At 32.9% G+C, this 20,083-nt stretch overlaps 1 protein-coding gene and 1 long non-coding RNA gene across 51 annotated transcripts in view; one reads left to right on the top strand and one right to left on the bottom strand.

Annotated features, from left to right (window-relative positions):
* Nucleotides 1-20,083, top strand: part of LOC121725403 (protein tramtrack, beta isoform-like) — a 554,986-nt gene that overhangs the window by 33,471 nt on the left and 501,432 nt on the right. The gene's annotated exons all lie outside the window — the stretch shown is intronic.
* Nucleotides 10,220-11,218, bottom strand: LOC121725428. The gene is made up of 2 exons (XR_006035384.1): nucleotides 10,693-11,218; nucleotides 10,220-10,616 (listed from the first exon to the last, which is right to left on the bottom strand). It is a non-coding gene; the product is annotated as an uncharacterized LOC121725428 (long non-coding RNA).

Raw genomic sequence — 20,083 nt, forward strand, 5'->3', positions numbered from 1 at the left:
TAAAATATTAACTTAGTTTAATGCACGGTTATGGCAATATATGAAAAATTCGTGAAAATTAGATGCATCTTTGTGATCGAGAACATTTTAAGATATCGTGTTTTTGCTAGGTCTGATTTTCGGAAATAAATATAATGTAGTATCTATGTCTACAAAATGAAACAATTCGGGACTTATTTTCAAGTAAAAAAATGAATTATAAAATCGTCAATTTAGGGTTAGTCGCCCCCATAAGATAGTGATAGGGTATTAGAGCGAGCGAGAGAAATGCGTAGCTCGATTTTTATTCGGCGGTATCCGCTTTTCTGACATTTCACTAGATTTAGTTCAGTGAAATGACATATCACTAGATTTGTTTAGTAAGAAGACGTAAGAAACAAGAATATTCGGTATCTACCGCGATTTCGTGATATCCCTAGGGATTTCGGGATATCCCTGATATCTTCTTTTCCCTGCGACATATATATATATATATATATATATATATATATATATATTTATATATATATATATATATATATATATATATATATATATATATATATATATATATATATATATATATATATATATATATATATATATATATATATATATATATATATATATATATATATATATATATAAGTTTCGATAAAAATCTGTAGTCCTTTTTTATTTATTGTTTCTATCTTTGTTTAGTTAAAATTTCAGCACCTTTTCTGTTTTTGTTTTGATTTCAGGAATCCATTCTTTGTATTCTTTTAGCGTTTTAAGTGCTTTCTTCATTCCTCCCGTTTTTTCTATTTCTTGTCTAATGAGTGTCAATCTTAATTATTTTTTTATCTCATATCTTTAACTGAGAAATTCTTGTATATCCATACTAATATTATAAATGCGAAAGTATCTCTGTCTGTCTGTCTGTCTGTCTGTCTGTCTGTCTCGCTTTCACGCCAAAACTACTGAACCGATTGCAATGAAATTTTGTACACAGTTATTCTAGAGTCTGAGAAAGGACATAGGCTACATTTTGATGTGGGAAAATACCTATCTTATTTCCATGAAAATATCGATGAAAATGAATTGCCAGCGCTCATCCCGGGAGTCCTGGGTTCGAGTCCCGCAGGCGGAACAAAAAGTTTTCAATGTTCCTGGGTCTTGGATGTGTATTAAAATAAAATTTCAAAAATCTTAAATATATTTTTATGTATAATATTATAAAAAATCCAGAAATATATCGATGCAATGAACATTTTAGTTCTAATACGATTCAACAGATGGCGTTTTATTTTTTACTTCATTGTAATATAGAACTAATCATACTTATTAGTTATTATGTTTTTGTTTATAGTTTTTAATACGGTAGAATATTATGTTTAATAATATTATCACTTGGTATAATAATAATCAATCTATCTTATCTTATAGAACTCCTACTGCATTTCTAATCCATATCCATACTAATATTATAAATGCGAAAGTATCTCTGTCTGTCTGTCTGTCTCGCTTTCACGCCAAAACTACTGAACCGATTGCTATGAAATTTTGTACACAGTTATTCTAGAGTCTGAGAAAGGACATAGGCTACATTTTGATGTGGGAAAATATCTTATTTCCGTGAAAATATCGATGAAAATTAATTCGCATTGCGCGTGGGCAGAGCTCATCCCGGGGGTCCTGGGTTCGAGTCCCGCAGGCGGAACAAAAAGTTTTCAATGTTCCTGGGTCTTGGATGTGTATTAAAATAATATTTCAAAAATCTTAAATGTATTAATTTATGTATAATATTATAAAAAATCCAGAAATATATCGATGCAATGAACATTTTAGTTCTAATACGATTCAACAGATGGCGTTTTATTTTTTACTTTATTGTAACATAGAACTAATCATACTTATTAGTTAGTATGTTTTTGTTTATAGTTTTTAATACGTTAGAATATTATGTTTAATAATATAATCACTTGGTATAATAATAATCAATCTATATTATCTTATAGAACTCCTACTGCATTTCTAATATATGTGACAAGTTGACAACAGAAGGCGTTCTAAAATAAAGGAGTTCGAGTGTACCGTGCTGGCCTATATTCCATCCAGAAAATATATCTATGCAATCAACATTTTAATTCTAATATATGAAAACAGATGGCGTTTTATTTTTTACTTTATTATTGTAACAGAACTAATCATACCTACTTTACTATATAATATTGTTTTTATACATAACTAGCTGTTGCCCGCGACTTCGTCCGCGTGGACTTTAGTTTATAGCGCGCGGTGTCAACACAATTTGTGTCAAATTTAAAAACTTTTTAAAACCCTGGTAAGTGGTACCCCTCTTAGGGCCGCGCTACACCGCAATGGCAGCGCTGAAAGTGCTCGCCTCGCCGCTGCCATTCCGGTGTAGCGCGGCCCTTAATTAATCAAAATACCCAAAAACAGCTGTGCAGTGTGCACATAATCTATACTAATATTATAAATGCGAAAGTATCTCTGTCTGTCTGTCTGTCTGTCAGTCTCGCTTTCACGCCAAACGCCAAAACTACCGAACCGATTGTAATGAAATTTTGTATACAGATAGTCTAAAGCCTGAGAAAGGACAAAGGCTACTTTTTTACTGGAAAAAAGGATTGTAAGGGGGTGGAAATGCGTAAATTTGTTCAAATTAAGTTAGTTCCAACAATTCATAATAGATGGCGCCGTGCGTCTTCTACATCGCGCTGACGCTTGCTCAAAAGTCTTTCTATAAGACGTGGTATCATCTTACATTTAAGTTTCGATTTTTTTCGATTGTTATATCTATTCTACGGTATTAAATAACTCAGTACTTTATCTGTGCAGTGACGTAACCTTAAATCTATCAATGATAAATAGTTTATGGGTAAAGTTGTGTAATTGGAGGGCTAAATAAGCTTTAAAATTTGGCATAAAATATAAAGTTTAATATAAAAAAATGAAATACTTATAGTATGCATACTGCACAGCTGTATTGATTTAAGGGGTACCAGGGTTTTTTTATAAAAGCTTTTGACACCAATTTTGTTGACATCGCGCGCTATAAACTGAAGTCCACACGGACGAAGTCGCGGGCAACAGCTAGTAATATATATAATTGGAATCTCGGAATCGGCTCCAACGACTTTCATGAAATTTAATACTAAATTACAAAATACCCCCCCTATACATGGGGGGTATTTAAATCGATCTAGCTAGGAATAATTTTTAGAAAATGTCTTTTTATTCGTGTTTTATCGATAATCGATAAACTTAAAAATATGACTGTTCCTGACTTCTATTGGCGAATAATAAAACTATTTCGTGAGCAACTAATTGCTTTAACGACACAACAATAGCTAAAGCTATTCCAGCAGATGGCGTTGTTAAGAAACACGAAGTCAATGAGTGTTTGCTATACCGAGCGAAGCTCGGTCATCCAGGTACTATTATTCTAAACTAAATCACTACACAGGAACATAAATTTACATAATATTACATAAAATATAATTACCGAGTCACAAAATATCCCACAGCGAACATTATCTTTCCTCTGTTTCATGTCAGTTTCGAAAATCGATTAATTAGAAACGAGAATATGTATTTGCTTCATTTGACAGAAAAATTAGAATATTGACTGTACCTCGAAACTAAGCGATGAGTGAAAGTATCGATTGTTTTATTTCCATTGCGCGCTCAATAGCGGACAAACAGAACGGGCTCTATAATTTTCTAACTAAAGGGGCAATGTATTATGAATCATGCGGTACACACGCAGTTACGTAGATTTCATGGTAAAAACTACAACCACCCACGATTAACATTTAATAATAATAATAATATCTATGGACGCTTCACACCACGTCAGTCTGGCCCCGTGCTAAGTACCTAAAGGACAGGAACATTAAATTTTTGGTTTTGTTACCATATTGAGGACGATCAATCATGATTTTTAAGAGGAATTTTTTTTCTAAACTAATAATTTAAACAATTGAAATATTAAAAAAACGATTATAAACAATAAAATATTGTTATTAAGAAAAAAATTGATTCTAAAAATCATAATATTTTCAAATGAATAAAGGAAAGAATTTTTTTTAAAAGCATCGAAATAGTCCATTGGTTTATAACTTTTTTATTAGCAAATGGCGGTTTTTTTTTTTAAATAATACATGTCCTTCATTGATATGAAAACAATTACGTGATAATAAATGAAACAATTTTTTTTGACAATATTACATGGATTTCTAGTTTTTTGTTCAAGAAAATTATTAAAAACAAAGTATTAAATTTTAGTTAGCTAACATTTGTCTAATTTGTTTAAAAATTAACTTGAAGTTAAATTTCCAACGGGAGCAAATTCTTTGAAGTGTTCGGAATACACCATGAGTTTTTTAAATTTTTCAATTAATATTTAATACCTTTAAAAAATAATCAGTGTGACGTGCTCGGTTTTGAAGCCGCGCGCGCTACCTAAAAATGCCGCGCGGAGGCTTACTTTCAGCGTTAAATTAGAATTATAAATAATAGAGATAGCATTTCGGGAGTTGGGAGTTTTCGTATGGAAATTTACTCCTCTTAAAGAATTTTTTTTTTAAAGCTTCTTAAATGTTAATAGTTTCGGAGTTTTTAACAAAAAACGTAATACCTTTTTTTTGGCAACCTAATTTGCTTATAACTTTTGCAATTTTTGTGTGCTAATACACGCTTCCGATACATTTTTCTAGACGTCTTCCCGAATCTAATGAGCTATCGCACGTATTTTTATGACCCTTATCTCTATATTTCGCCATTCTCAACTTATCGCTTAGACTTTTTTGTGGTATAGTTGGACAAAAGTTCATTTAATATTTTTTTTGAGAAATATTTTTTTTCTAAGTCAGCCTTTGGGGTAAGACGGGGTATTGGGTTTTCTGAAATCATCCGAAGGTTTGGTAGGCTGTCAGCTTTGTGGACGTTGGGCTCATGGTTGTGCTGGTGCGGATGATGAAAATACCCAAGGTATTCATATTTGTATTTATTGTGATTAGATTAGCTTACCTCATCTTGCCCCATTTTCATTACCCCATGGGAAGGGGCAACATGGTTTTTCGAATTTTTCTATTAAATCATTTATTTTAAAAAAAAGCTATAAGTTCATCTCCCAAAGACTATGCCAAATTCTTAGATAAATGATTGGTCTCGCGCGTGCGCTCGACTAGATACCGCGCTACCTATATAGAAAAAACAGATTTCTGAATGCGGCAAGTGCCGGCAACTCAATATTGTAGTGTGTGTAAAACAATGCGCAAATATTGTTGTGTGCGTAGATAATCGGGTTGCCAGATACGTGACTGGTGCCCAATCAATGAGGAAAAATTAGTTGCTGTGGTCTTGTAATTTATTATTATTGTATAGTAAGTGCTGATTTTTACAATACAAAACAATGGTCGGAAGTTTAACGAAAGTTAAGAATGAGTCATAAAAAAGCAAATGATAAAGGAGAACACCCAAACTTCATAGAAAATTACCCAAGGCCCGGGGCAGAATAGATGTATCTCAGTTATTTGGGTATTTTAAGTGTAGCATTTTTTGATAGGCGAGTTTTCCGCAGGATGTGGCTAAGATAAAAAAAAATGCTTTTAGATTTTTTCAGGCGCTAATTATTGAAAATTACATTTCGTTAAACATATCGACTCCAAAATGTTATAAAATGGTAATGAATTTTGTTTCTATAATACATAATTATAATTAAAATCACATACAATATGAGGCATCCCCATTAAGCAAAGGATTACTTGTGTTTTATTATTATATTATTATACCGATCTTTTTTATATAAGTACATAGGGAAAATAAACAGAATGACAAGATTTTGTGAATATAAATATATAAGAGTGTATCGTAACTTTCTGTTTAGACGCACATGTGACATGATTAAAAAAAAAACAATCGATATCCATCAATACTTCGTCTAAAAAGGCCGCAGGATGCTCTATTTCATTGTTATGAGTTATGACGGGCCCGGCCGGACGGTTACAAATAGGTACTATTTTTAATTTAATTGTAAATTACTTTCAGCCTACATGTTTTGTGACAGTTTAAAACATTTCATAAAAGTAATTTAAACTAAAATTGTTAGGTACGCCTGAAAATAATAAAATAGCATTTTTTTTACGTAAGCCACTTTTTGCGGCAATGACACATATAATATATTTATTTTACTAATAAAATATACAAAAAACTGAGATACCTTACTTTTGTGCCGGAGCTTGGGCTTTTTTGGGTGTTCGTCTTTGTTTTCTCATTTGTTACTGTATTGTGTACTTAAATAAAATATAAACTGTATTTAAGATTTTTATTATAATATGATACTCATAATTCATATTTATTAATACACATTCATGATCTTTTTGTTCCGTTGGCGGGATTCGAACCAGCTACCCTAGCTAGAGATTTTAATGCGCTCATTCACTCAGCCACTATGTATATATAAAAAAATAAGATATAATAAATAAATAAATAAAAATCACATCTCAGAAAAATTTGGGAATTTTTAGTTTATGGTAATTGGCAACACTGAACATCAAGCAGTACTCCGATCCGAATTTTCAGGTTTATATTATTTTTCTGTGTTTATGACGATTTATATAATATTTACTGATGGTATGTGATGCCAGTGCCTTTCTTGTTTCTAGTAGTGTTATTATTGCATAGTCTCACTACGCAAACTGGCATTTTGCTACGGACGTAACTTAAAATTTCGAAAATTATCGACACATCTACCTCACCCGAAGCTTCCGGCGCGACTGGCGCGGTTACGCCTTACCAGGCGTATGATTTGTTGCCGCATTTTTCAAGTACTCCGACGGTATCTAGTCGTGGCGCGAGCGCGAGACCAATCATTCATCTAAGGCCAAATTGTAGTTAGATTAATAAGATATTGTGCCATAAATAAGCATAATAAACATAACTAGAGATCGCCCAATGCTCGAAATTCGACCTTAGTTTCAACGAAATTAGGACTACTACCTATATTTTGTTTAAAATATTGACTTTATAATTTTTTTTTCAACTCTTATCTCTGGGAATTAGCTGATCTCAGACTGGCCGTGTAAGCATTGTCTAATAGTATCTTAGATTCAATAAAAAAAAAACTATTATCCATTTTTATTTTGTCAACTTGTTGTCAACAGACTTCAACCATAAATAAAAGAGTATAATTCGTATATATAGGCTTGTCACTCAAAAATCTGTAATTTCTCATGTGGGTGTGTTGTAGTGCGTGTAATGTTTTATTTGTTAAAAAATGTATGATAAAAGCATATTTTCAAAATAATATTAGTTCCATGCACTCCTTCACCATATAAACTATAACTGTGCAAAATTTCATGCACCTACGTTTCCCCATTTTTCGTAAAAAGGGTTACAAAGTTTTTCGTTCGCGTATTAATATTATGATGATTATACTGTATTTTTAGTTTGAGCCTTAGATACCCCATCATGCTCCCCCTTCCTCTAGTTAAATGCTTTATTATGAGTTAATTAAATACATAATTATATTTATATTATAATGATTAATGACAATATCACATTTCTTCAATATCTACTGTGGTTCGCCTATAATGAAGTTTTCTCATTTATGTGATGAGTATACTAAGCGGACGATATTTAATATTGTTAAATAAAAACATTTTTAACTATATCATTATCAGGGCGAGCGAAGCGAGCCTCCCAACGCACTTTTGTGGTACACTTTACGGAAAAACTATCACGTCTGTTGATTTGTGTTTTAACATTATTAAGTAGTAATTTTTATTCATATACCTATAGATGTGTTATCATCGGTCAGTCAAGGTTTGGTATTTCACACCCCCTTTATTTACGATGTTAACAGAGCTAGGGATTTAGAATTTCGGTCCCTAGGAGCAAGTATTAAAACTAGCTTAACCTCCAAATTACATGAAATTTCGGTAAATAGTTTAATAGTTACAGATGGTCAAAGTTACTACATTTTGCCACTTACTGACTGACAGATCATCAAAATTCTAAGGTACTTCTAGCAGACTTAGTACCTTGAAATTTGGTACCCGGATAGATCTTTATTCACAATGAAAGGAAAAATTATGAAAACGGCCAAGTGCGAGTCGGACTGGCGTACATAGGGTTCCGTACCGTAAATTTGTATGCCCCTTTTAAATAAAAAGTTTATTTAATTTTTATTATTAATTATTAAAGTTAAAAAACAGTTGAGTATTTTCAAAAACCTTACTGTTACCATTATGGATATAGAGCAAAAAACGGGAAAATGTATGTGTATGAGGCTATTAATAATTTTTATAATTTTTATAAAATAATTTATTTTATTTAAATTGGACTATGAGCTTTTATAATGACACCAGAAATACATATTGACAATTGACGATTGTCCAGATCTACTTGCTCAAATTATGTTTAATACCCCGGCTTACCGCACGAGAAACGCTAGCTGTACCGTCACATCGCACATCTTATGGACAAAATGCTGTACTAACAAAATTAACAAAAGACTATAATAAAAAATTTTCTGATGTTGACATTTTTATCGGTGACAAAAAGTCTTTTATAAATAAAATAAAAAGTGTGCTATTTGGAAAGTGCTGAACTGAAAATGTTATTTTAATGTTGCATTGTACCAATTTCATACCACAACGCAACATTCCAAGAAATTGTAATAAAGTTTCAGATATTTGTTTCTACCGTCCTTTAAATATAATAAATTAGATTGTTTTGTTAGTAATGAACTTAAAAATACAAATATTGTATATTCTTTTTTAATGTAATCATAAAAGTTATATAAAAATAGCTTGTATGACGTTTATGGTCTATTTGATGGTATTCGGTATTTTGTACGTTGGTAAGGTTAAGCGTTATCAATCATGTGGATAACTTTTATTGACCTATTAGTTATGTATACGTTGTTATTTATATATTTTAAACTATAAGGTTGTTGTTATCTCAATAAAAAAAAAATAAAAATAAAAAATGTGAAAATTGCAACTATCTAGCTATTGCGGTTCTCGAGATCCAGCCTGGTGACATACAAATACGGATGGCCGACGGACAGACAGCGAAGACTTATTAATAATAGGGTCCCGGTCCCGAAAAGAAAAAGAACCTTCAAAAAATAAATGAAATCCCACCAAAACATAAAATGTAAAAGAAGCCAAGCAAAATATTGCATAGCTTTAATACTTCTGTCGTAAAAAGTTTCCAGATCAAGCCAAGCCTTCAACTCATTTTGTAATTTAAATCAACATTCAGTAAATGTATCAATAGATTTCTTTATTTTATAATTATTATAGTGGCTTGGCAATGAGCACAAGAGAAATAAATATAAAACTGCATATTTAGAGGATTTCATACTTACAAGTTACACAGACGGCAAGCATAAATTGTTTTAGTATGTAACGACGCATGTGGCCGATGGTACCCAATAAATGCAATTAGTCGCTGATTATTATTTCTATTGCCAAGCCACTATGATAATTATAAAACAAAGAAATCTATTGATACATTTACTGAATGTTGATTTAAATTACAAAATAAGTTGAAGGCTTGGCTTGAATGTGATCTGAAAACTTTTTACGACAGAAGTATTAAAGCTATGCAATATTTTGCTTGGCACCTTTTATACATTTTATGTTTTGGTGGGATATAATAATAATCATTATTATACCTTTATTCTAGGTGACACTAGTCACTATTACACCCTTTGAAATTAAACTCACTTCTTGACTATTTTTGAAGTGAAAACTTCTTTAGCGGCGTTGAGCACTTTTGTGGGATGGGTAAAAACTGTGAAACTCGCGTCAGATGCTCGTGCTGATCGAAAAACCGTAAGACGGTTGGAGAGTAGTGTTGTAACATCGTAATCGAACAATCGATTGTTTTTTTCGATTGTCGATATTTTTTAATCGATTTCGATTTTAATCGTTTTTCGATTAATTAAAAAAATCGATTTTCATAAAAATGGGTTAAAAATTTAATCGATTGTAAGGATTAATTAAAAAAAATCGTTTTTTTAAAAATCGATTTTCATAAAAAATGGGTTAAAAATTTAATCGATTGTAAGGGTTGCGATTAAATAAAAAAATCGATTTTTTAAAAATCGATTTTCATAAAAAATGGGTTAAAAAAATGCACGTTTTTTTTTTGCGGGTAGGCGTAGCATAAACATACTAAAACCACTCGGGAGTTAAATATTAAAATTTAAATACATACAGTTCTTAGAAAAATATATGTACTCTATTAAATAATTTCTAAACCCCTCCTTTGCTCGCCACAATATTAACATCGCACAACTTCTGCACTTTTTTACCACTTTCTTCACTAAACATCGACGCTAAGAATGGACATTTCATCGCAACTTGCCAGCAACATGGAAGACCTGGCTAAGTTGTTCCAGTCACGAATGGATTCCTATGAGCAGCGCCTTCAGGACACAACATCTTTGTCTTCAGTTCCTGACCTTACTACGCTGAGCAGTGAGTTTCTCAACTTCAAAAATTTTATATGGCAAACTCTTTCTAAGCTGAAGGCACAGCTAGATCTTTTAACCATTGGCCTTGATAGACACGAAACTTACTTTCGCAACAAGATTTTGCTTTTTCATGGTATTCCTGAAAGTAATGATGAAAAGTTATTTGATATAATTACCAACACAATTAATGTTAAGATGGGGATTACCGAACTTACTAGCAATGAATTTGTATAATGCCACCGCCTAGGTTCTCCTAAAGGAAAAGCCCGTGCTGTCTTAGTCAGATTTAAAGACTTGGAGCAGCGACGCTTGGTCTGGGAAGCTAAGACTGCACTAAAGAGCACCGGCATAGTTGTCTCTGAGTTCCTGACCAAGTCAAGACATCGAGTCTTTATGACTGCACGGCAACATTTTGGCGTAACTGCTGGTCTGCGGAGGGTAAGATAGCCATTGTTTTGCCAGACAAGTCCCGGCAGAAGATAGAATGTATGCAGGAGCTCAAAACGCTGATGGCTAAATTCCCCGCCGCGAAAGATGCCAAGTCTACGCTTTCCGTGCCAGCTAAGCCCGCTGAAAATAAGCCGACCAGTAGAACAGCTTCTCCTACTCGTCGTACTAAAAAACCTTAGGCCAGGGCCATTTTATTCATTATATTGTGTCCTGTAATACCCTATTTATATGTATAGGTAGCACCTTTTGTAACTGTAAGGTAGTAACACTTTTTTTTGTTTTGGTAGTTAAATTAAGATAAATTGTTTACAGTCTGTCAAAAAAGTCATGAAATTAAAAAGTGGCAACATCGTAGTGTCATCCCTTTTTTCTTAGATTGATTTGAAAGGGATGACACTACGATGTTGCCACTTTTTAATTTCATGACTTTTTTGACAGACTGTACATTCAAATTTTAATTTTGTAAGACTGTGACTTTGACAGCGGATAAAGTTCTTCTTCTTTCAAAATCAAAGAGTGTCAAAAGGTCAAGCTGTCAGATGTCATATTTTTTTTTTCTCTGGTTATGCCTAACGGGTAAGGCAGGACGTTATTGTGACTTTGCTAATTAATAATTGTGTTTTTTTTTCTCTCTCTGTGTTTCGACTTTGTGTCGATTTCGGAAACGACCCACTGAAGAAAACTTAGCTCAGTACAAATATCTCCGGAATCTTTGCAGTCGTATGTGTAGAGATGCCAAAAGGCGCCACATACATTCTTCCATTGACCAATGTAACCCATCTCAACTTTGGAAATTTCTCTCATCACTTGGCATTGGTAAGTCCTCATCATGTACTGACAGCACCCTTGATTTAAATTCGCTTAATGCTCACTTCTCTAAGCCTCCCGTAATTGTTAACCAGGCTACAAAAGCGCGCACATTGTCCCATCTCTCTTCCTCTCCTCTTCCTTCCTGAACTCCTTTCTCGTTTGTACCAATTACGGAGGATGATGTCATTAAGCATATAGCGGCTATCAAATCTACTGCTCAAGGCAATGACAATCTCCCTTCCCGAACTCTTGCCAGTTCTCACACATATCTTTAATTATTCCTTGGCAACGAGTTCCTTCCCTTCAGCATGGAAACGTGCTGATGTCATTCCTCTACCTAAAACAACCAATCCCTCTTCCTTATCCCATTACAGGCCTATCTCCATTTTACCTTTCCTATCCAAAGTTCTCGAACATATAGTCCACAAGCAGCTGTCCCACTTTTTATCATCTAACCATTTACTCTCTCCTTTCCAATCCGGTTTCCGTTCTGGTCACAGTACTGTAACTGCATTGCTAAAGGTCACTGAGATCTACGCCTTGCATTAGAAAATAAATGTGTCTCCATACTGGTATTGCTCGACTTTAGCAGTGCGTTCAATTCTGTTGACTGACATCCTCCTCTCTATCCTGCGCTCCCTTAACTTATCACCTTCAGTGATTAATTGGATTGAGTCATATCTTCGGGGACGCTCACAGCGAGTCCGCGCCAGCGTGGGTACCTCGGACTGGTGCGATCTTGATGTGGGTGTACCTAGGGTGGCGTGCTTTCTCCCCTCCTCTTTTCTATTTTTATAAATAATATCACTTCAATAATCACATCCCACTTCCATCTCTACGCAGACGACTTGCAAATCTACCGTCATTCACACATTCTCGATATCATCTCTGCAGTCGAAGACCTAAACTCTGATCTCGAACGAATAGCTAACTGGGCTAAGTCTTTCGGTTTGTTGGTTAACCCCAGCAAATCGCAAGCTATGATTATAGGTAGCAGATACATGACTCAAAGGTTATGTAATGTGCCTAGTGTAATTTTCGATGGTACTGTAATCAATTACACAGATTCGGCCAAAAATCTGGGCATAATTCTAGACAGCAATCTGACATGGAATCCGCAAGTGACCGAAGTGAGCAGGAAAGTACATTTTTCGCCACACACGTTGAGGCGCCTCCAAAACTTCCTTCCTATACAAACCAAAATTTTCCTTGTCCAGTCTCTTATCCTTCCCATCCTTGACTACGCCGACACCTGTTACCTGGACGCCACTGAGGAACAGTTAACTAGACTCGAGCGTTTACAGAATCTTTGTAAACGTTTCGTGTTTGGTTTGAGAAAGTTTGATCATGTCTCGGCCTACCGTTCCAAACTCAAGTGGCTACCAATCCGTCTCCGCCGCAACTCCCACATCCTTTGCTTACTTTACAACATCCTGTACAATCCTCTCGCTCCTCCATATCTCCTTGACAGATTCAACTTTTCCCGTTCTCCCGATCTTCCATGTAGGTCCAACCTCCGGTCAAATCTTTCCTTCCCCTCACATCGTTCCAACTTTTACTCCTACTCATTTTCTGTTCATGCTGTCAGATTGTGGAACTCGCTCCCTCACACCATTTGTTTTTAAAAGTTTTTAAAAGACGCTTGAAAGAGCATTACCTCGTATCTCAATCCATTTAAATACTAGTATTATATTTATTTATATTTTAAGCATATATTTTTTTTTGTATATTATATAATACCGTAATTTAAAAATTTATTAGATTTATTTACTTCATACAACAATATTATATTTTATTATATAGATATAATATGTAATATTTATTTTAGGTAAGTATATAATTATATTATGTAGTTTTATTTTAGTGTTTAATTAGTATAATATCAAAATATCTATTTTTATCTGTTTAACTAGTACGAGTATTGTGTTGATATAATATATATTATAATAGTGCACGTTCTATCTGCCGTCTTAATCCTATCTCTCTCCGTAGGGCTGCTGGAAGAGATTTCTATTAGAAATAAGCAGATCCTTTGTGTCGTTTTACTGTGTATATTGTCTTATTGTAATTGTTTCTTGTGCACAATAAATTGTTAAATAAAATAAAAATAAAACGTTAATAATCAAGTTTTCACTTCTGCCGGCACTCCCGGAGTGCAGCCCGCCTTTTTATTACTGAGCGATGTAATATGTCTTATGTTTTCAAAATTTGTAAGCAAAAAATTTAACGCAATGTTGTAATTAATTAATAAAGTGTCATTTTCGGATGAAAAAAGTGTTTCGTTTAGACATTTTAAGTACAAAATATATAAATAATACTAGCTGTCCCGGCAAACGTTGTTTTGCCATATATATATTTTTTTGGTATGAAAAATAGATGTTGGCCGATTCTCAGACCTACTCAATATGCTCAAAAAATTTCATGAGAATCGGTCAAGCGGTTTCGGAGGAGTATGGCAACGAAAACTGTGACACGAGAATTTTATATATTAGATTCTCTAATACTGTGTAAGTTATTTTTTTCTAAAACAGACATTATGTCACGCAAACATAAATTATTAAGTGCAAGATTAACACTAAATTATATAAATAAATAAAAAGGATGGTTTACAACATGATTACAGACAGTTAGACAATGCCTCTACTAGAAATTAATTTATTGTTGAAAATCATCACACAGGTTCTGAAACTCGATCGCCTTCATCACCGGGTGCAGATTCACTAACAGGAGACTTTCCATCAGACAATGACGATACTAATTATTATGGACCTAAAACACCTATAAGTGTTGAGAAATCCTCTGACATTGATGATAAATCTGTTAACCGACAATCTCATCTAATATATTCATCTATAAATAAAAGGCGGAAGGGCGTCGTAAATTCTAAAAACATACTAGTGAAAAGGCTTCGAAATACAGGTGCAGAATACGTCTCACGTACAAATAGACTAGTACCTGCCAGGCAGATAAAACCTCCCTGTGGCATGAAGTGTCGCTTGCAATGTTCAATGAAAATAAAGGAAGAAGAGCGCCTAAAGATTTTTAATGATTATTGGGGTTTGGCATCACTGACGAGGCAACGTATTTTTATTGCCAGCAGTATGAACGTAATCTGCCCTAGATATCAATATAAAAAAATAGGTAGCAATCGCCAGTCGAAGCGTGCATTTTATTTTATCGTAAACGAAAATAAAATACGAGTATGTAAGATGTTTTTTAAAAATACTTTATCTATAAACGACAGGCCAATAAGAACGGTTATCGCGAAAATGTCTACGGGAATTGTTGAAGTAGAAAAACGTGGTAAGCATGGACGACAGAAAAAGGTTCCGGAGCATGTAGTACAAGGTATTAAAAATCATATTATAGGTTCCATACCCCGCCATATTCAGACAACTAGAGAACATGTAAAGGGTCGAAAAAATGTTGCTGAGTTGTACAGGGACTATAAAAAGCAATGCGATGAAAATGGAATGGAAGCAGGTGAAGAACATACATATAGAAAGGTTTTTAAAGAACATTATGATATAAGTTTCCGACCAGTAAATGATAGATATATGAGCTACGCTCTGTAATAAACTCAGAACAGGAAAATAAGGTAATAACCTAATTCCGTCAAAAGAAAAATACAGTATAAATACGAACTAGCTATTTGACCGAGCTTTGCTCGGTATTCGATAAAACATGAATAAAATGACATTTTCTAAAAATGATTCCTAGCTAGATCGATTTATCGCCTCCGAAACTCCCTATATAATACTAAATTTCATGAAAAATTTTTTCACTTTTGTATGGGGAAACTCGTGACGCTCGGGCCCTTGCCCATACAAAAGTGGAAAAAAATTTTCGTCTTTCAGCGCTGCTACTTTCACAGTAAACTCTCTACAAGGAACACGTACACACCATAAAGTATTATCACTTATTTTTGTTACACCCTGTTATATATATATATATATATATATATATATATATATATATATATATATATATATATATATATATATATATATATATATATATATATATATATATATATATATATATATATATATATATATATATATGTCGAAATGCCTGTCGAAAATAGTGTCTTTTGAATTTTGTATCGCCATGTCCCCCGACACACCTTGACAACAATATCACTTTACACTTAGGAATTATTTAAACTTAAAGTCAGTAAAATATATTATTTCATTACTTTTTAAAATTGTTTGGCAGGGGTTTTTTTAAATTTCTTTCATGCTTTAATTAATGCATTAATTTTATTTCATGCTTTTTAAACTTGTGTTGGTTATAGTGCAGAATAATTACTATCAACAGGATTATAATATTATATCCCAATAAATACCATCTAGGAGTGTCCTTTTGGATGAGGCCGTCCAATATATTGAGTCCAAAGTCCAAACATGAAACCTCCACTTTGGGTTCATAATATGGAGATCGGCTCCTATAGATCCAGGTGAAGCGCAGCAGCAACAAGCAAAAAATTGGTTATCTACGTCTTACTAGTTGTCGCAATTAAAATGAGCCCAAACACGAAACTATTGCTCTAGGTTGGTAAGGAGTTGGGTATCCTATTGATTACCAGGCATTGCTGCAGCACCAGGTCAATTTTCCATTAATGTGTAAATATTCATAAATGTCACGAACTAGAATGCAATAAAGCCCACCAAACGACTGCAAGTTGCTAATCGGCCCTTCACGAACGGAGCAGGCTGATGATGATGAACTATAGCTAAGAACACTCTCAGTTAAGTCAGCTTTAAAACAAAAAAAACTAGATCAAGATCGGTCCACCCGTTTGGATGGACAGACAGACAGACAGACAGACACGTCAAACTTATAACACCCCTCTTTTTTGTCGGGGGTTAAAAAAGTTGTTCATTTTGACGGGCTCGTTTGATGGTTTCAAGGTTAACGGTGGTTACACTAATTATCTTGTATAAAGTTAAAATTCCACTAATAGCGGGTTTACATTATTCCAATTGAGTAATCCAATTGAATCAATGGACTGGAAAGTCGTAAACCGGCTTTTATTGATTTATCGCAAAATCGCAGAAATTACAACATCTAAAAATTAAAATTGGGCAAGTATGTTCCTTGTATAAGGAGAAAAATGTAAACACCCGCTTAGGGGATGAAACGTGGGTTGAAATTTTGTACGAAAGCCCTACGTTTTTGAAGGGGCTTTAAATTTCAAAAGAGTTTGAACCTTTTTGTATGGAGCGTGGCATACCTAATTACCTAATAAGTTTCAAGTACTTGATATGTCGTATTTTGGTGTACACCTATGAAACATACGCCAATCGACAGATAAAATAATTACAAACAACAAATACTCTGACAAAAAAAATAAAATCTCCACAGCCGAACATATAACCTCCTCCTTTTTGGAAGTCGGTTAAAAATGTCGTAAATGTTATACTTTTTGAAATATTTCAGGTTGTATCTGTATCTAAAATGTTATTTACTTTACGTTTTCAAACTGAAATAACTCAGAAAGTATAATATTTACGATATTTTGTTAAAGAGTATTTGTTGTTTGTAAACATCTTCTCTTTCGATTGGCGTATGTTTCATAGGTGTACACTGTACACCAAAATACGAAGGTATGCCAATAAGGTTGGTGGTTCTTTGTACTCTATAGAGTAGGTGTTATATTGTGTCTTTAGATGGTGTAGAGTTGTAGATGGATTTCTAAAAACATAACAATAATAAATGTATTTTTTAGAAATCAATGTACTTTTGTTGTTATGAATGTTTCCGCCGCTGATCTTTGAGTTTTTGTATTTATTTTACAAATTTTAGTTGTTGCAGTTATTTTACAAATTTTAGCACCCAAAAGATTCAATTTACAATATTGTATGATTAAGTCCTGGTTTCTGAAGTTTTTGACTGTAGTTTATCTATTCAATAAAATTAAGTATATAAAATGTTTAATATTTCAGCACTTAGAAATCAAATCATTCAATTCAATTAATCACACAAAAGCACAGTCAAAAAACAAAAACTTGGCATATACAGGTTGTTTCAAAAGTAGTATAGTAAGCCGAAAGGGGATGACTTAGGGGTAGAGGATTCGATTCCGCCCGATTTTTCTAATCCTCCCGAATCTCGGGATCCTGGGATAGTCCAGGGATTATATTGGTGATAAAAAATGGCAACAAAAAGACAGTAAAACATATCAAAATCGATTTTTTATTTTATATATTTAGACAAAACAAAATTATACCTCCTTCTGATAAAATGAACAAATTAGGCAGTTCTGTAAATAATAATTTAAAAAATAGTTTCATAAGATATTTACAGATGTGCTTAGTTTTTTTTTTACAATAAACTTTCAACTTCTTAAGGCCCTGTATTCCCAAAAACGGACGATTTTCAAGATTTAAAAGTGACAGGAGTCACAAAAATATAGTTATTTAAATTCTGAAAAAAATATATGTGTTAGTTAAGGATCTATCACAGTGGAATTTATATTCCATTACACAATATCATGAACTTCACTCGATAGAAAAAAAAAAAAAAAAAAATAAAAAAAAAAAAAAAAAAAAAAAAAAAAAAATCCCAAACTTTGGAATTTTCAGATAATTTTTGCACTGAATTAAAGACAAAGAATATATCTAGGGCGATTCGTTTTTTTGACTCGATTTAATTTATGTATAAAAAAACGACGATCAAAAAACTATAAAATAGCAGGCGCATAGTGTGTGACTGAAAGCGTACCAGCCGAACCAAAAGAAGAGGTAAGTTTGGGATTTTTTTCTATCGAGTGAAGTTCATGATATTGTGTAATGGAATATAAATTCCACTGTGTTAGATCCTTAACTAACACATATATTTTTTCAGAATTTTAATTACTATATTTTTGTGTCTACTGTCACTTTTAAATCTTGAAAATCGTCCGTTTTTGGGAATACAGGGCCTTAAGACTTGTTTACATAAACTATAAAAATACAATAAAAAAAGTAAAAACTAAGTAGATCAATGTTTATATGAAACTAATGTTTTAAATTTAATAGACCAGGAACTTTATTAAATCTAAGGAATAACAACGCATCCAACAGAAACTAACACTCGTTGTTTGGATCTATATTTATTCCGACACATTAATTAGATTGTTGTTTTTCAATAAATTCATTGATTATTATCATTAATTAATACAAATATTAATACTTAGGTACACGACGTAAACGGGGTTCTTACACAAATTTTCACATAATAACACGATACCGGTCGTTAGCAAAAACAAATGAAATTGTTTAAACAATGTGGCCGTCATAACGTCAAATGAAAGTAAGTGCGTTTCGTTTCACGCACATTTTTATTGACTTAATTAAAAATATTTATCAGTCTCGAAAATCCCGGGATTTATTTAAATCCCGAGATTTTCGGGACTAAAATATGACCGGGATCCTGGGAGCTGGGATCCCGGGCGTCGGGATCACGGGATCGTATCCTCTACTCAGGGTGTCATTCTGAACAACTTTACTTCGACGTTTTTCGGAAATTCGCCAAAAAATATTCATTCTCCATAGAAACTTTGTTAATCACGTATCTACCTACTACGGAAAAGCAACATTTTTTTTGCGAATCTCCAAAAGTCGTAGAACGAAAGTTAACTTTTGTTCTACGAGCCACCCCCTATGAGTCACCCCCTTTCGGTTTACTATAGATACCACTTTTGAAATGACCTGTATTTAATATTATTGTAAGTGATCACTTTAATGACATAGTAATTATAATATAAATAATATTATAATGTAAAATGTTAAATTAGAAAAAGGTTTATTTTGTAAATTTTAAGGTACTTGTTTTTTTGTTGATATTTTATAATATATTTTAATAGTGATCTTTGGTTTAAATCTGCTGTAAATAACTTACTTATTTCCATTTATGTAATAATTTTTAGTTATGACTATTTTTATTTCTTTGACAATTAAAAAATAAAATATAAATTACTGTGTTTTTTTAACCTCATAATGTTATATTATCCACGAGACTTACACTATGTTCTATATATTTTTTTTCAAATAAAAATATTTTCGTTAATTGATCGTCACTCAACGTACCAATTCCGTGCGGATATCTTTTTTTATGGCGTGTCGGCTGGTAAAACTATGATAAAATTAAATTTTTCAGAGGTTTCCCCTCAATGAAAGTGGCTTTATTTGTCACGTATTTTAAGTACAGTTTAGTTTTAGGATATTGCATCAAAACTTACAATTTAGGAGTCTTAAACATTTTCAATTGGTCATGCATTATGATAAATATGGCCACCAAATTATTTTATAAATATATAACGCCAACACCAGCAAAATCTCACATCAACATAATTTAGAAGAT

Source organism: Aricia agestis, chromosome 3, assembly GCF_905147365.1.
Source record: "Aricia agestis chromosome 3, ilAriAges1.1, whole genome shotgun sequence".
NCBI lineage: Eukaryota > Metazoa > Arthropoda > Insecta > Lepidoptera > Lycaenidae > Aricia > Aricia agestis.